Consider the following 2,135-nt stretch of genomic DNA (forward strand, 5'->3'; position numbering starts at 1 on the left):
TTGTTCACTGATTTTGAATTTAGATTTTATTTTTTTTTTAGAAGTGAATTTTGGGAAATTTTCCTTGAGTTGGTTTCAGGACAGACATAGGGTAGAATGGAGTAGGAGCATCTGGTCGGCTGAAGGGGCAATCCCAGCTGGGCAGGAGACAACTGTATTTCATGTGAATACAAATCCTGTGTGAAGATTTTTTATCTGGTCGGCCCTTTTGTGAGAGAGGAGAGGCTGGAAAAAGTATTTTACTCCAGGCTGGAGAAACCAGCTCTTGGCAACACTGAGCTGTTCAAATCTTCCTTCTTCGATAAGGTACATTCAAATTATAGTTTGTTTTTACTTCTTTGATGAACAGCAGAGCACTCCAATACAAGTTTCTGCCACAAAGACTCACAATATAATTTGCTAGTCTCAGTGCAAAATGAAAGTGCGGGGCTGTCTAAAAATTATTAATATTTCAAGATGGCAATAGCAAAGCATGACACCAAACATGGATCCTTCTAAGCTTGAGGCCCTGTGTAGCTGCACAGGTTGCACACCCATGAAGCTGGTCCCATCTGTAATGATGGAACCATTTTATATGCACTGTGGAATATGGCAGCCATAGCCACATATGGCTTTTGTACACTAATATAATATGGTTAATGCAATTGTGGAACTAAATTTTATTTAATTTTAGTTTAAATCGCCACATGTGGCTCATGGTTACCATATTCCACAGTGCAGCACCTAATAAATTATTTTTGGCAAATTACTTAATCTCATTTTTATTTAGATTTTGTTATCTACAAAACAGATGTAATAATAATACCTAACTCCCAGGATTATTTTGAAAATTAAATGAATCAATTCATCTAAAGCTCTTTCATAGTAAATGCTCCATAAATGTTAGCTCTCATTATTATTCCAGCTCTGGCTTTCATTGTTCCTATGACCTTGAACAACCTTTCTAAGACTCAGGGATGTTAAGACTTCAGATCTAGGTAGGTAGGGAAAACGCTACTAAGAGAAAAGTTAATGTGAAGCACAGCTAATAAATTTACTTGAGAGTGCTTTAGAAATTACATTAAAAACATTTGTTTTGAAATTACAGAGTCTAAAGTATTGTTACTGAAAATTGAAATAGCTAGACATTATTGGCAGCCAGACTTGCCATTGATCTCAGTATGGGCATTCTCATCAGAACCTGTTTTTCCACCCATAAAATGGACACATTTTGTGATCCAAATTATTACACAGAACGATGTTATCTTTAGTGATAGAAGGAACTATACAAACAAATGTATTTAAGGAGCGAACAGTGTTTATAAGGTCTATTTCTCTAGCTTGAAGAAAAGAGCTACAAGTCATTGATTTAACCCTGGGAAAAAAATCAAATGTCAAGATTCAGAGATTATTGTGTAATCAGTAATTTGGAGAGGCTGTAGACTTTTTGTTTGGCTTTCAAAGCTCAAATCTCCAGGCTAAAAATTCAGCTTTTATTTTCTCTTCATGTCAGTTGGTTCATTTTCTCTAGAGGTTCAATTTGTTGCCAGAGAGAATCATCACTAATTTGAATAATTATATACTGAACTGTAGGGTAGAACTAAAATTGGGGTTGATTGAGAGGGTTGGAAACAGAGCAAACTCCGTCCTGCCATAGAATTACAGATTCCTATGTAGCAAAACATGGCAGTACAAGCAAGAATTTCCAATGAATTAAATTAGTTTAGTAGGAAATAGGCAAAAAACCCCAACAACAACTCAAATTCAGTCAAAATAAGAGAGCAGCAAATTAAAACTATACTAAGATATCATTTTAAAAACCTATCAGATTGATAAAATTCTAAAAGTTTGACAACACACTTGATTGGCAAAGTTATGGGAAACAAGCCCTCTCATATATGTTGATGGGAATATAAACGCACATACAGCTGAAGAAAAATTCAGCAAAATCTATGAAAATTGCAAATTAAAAATGCATGTGACATTCGACCCACCAATTCCACTTCTAGGATTTTATCCTATGAAAATACCCACACTCATATGAAATGATGCACACAAAGCTATTTTTCAAACTGAAATACAATTCACAGACCATAAAATTCACCATTTTACTTATTTTTTATTTATTTATTTTTTCTCTGTCTCTTTAATCCCCC

Source organism: Pteropus vampyrus, unplaced genomic scaffold (assembly GCF_000151845.1).
Source record: "Pteropus vampyrus isolate Shadow unplaced genomic scaffold, Pvam_2.0 Scaffold262, whole genome shotgun sequence".
NCBI lineage: Eukaryota > Metazoa > Chordata > Mammalia > Chiroptera > Pteropodidae > Pteropus > Pteropus vampyrus.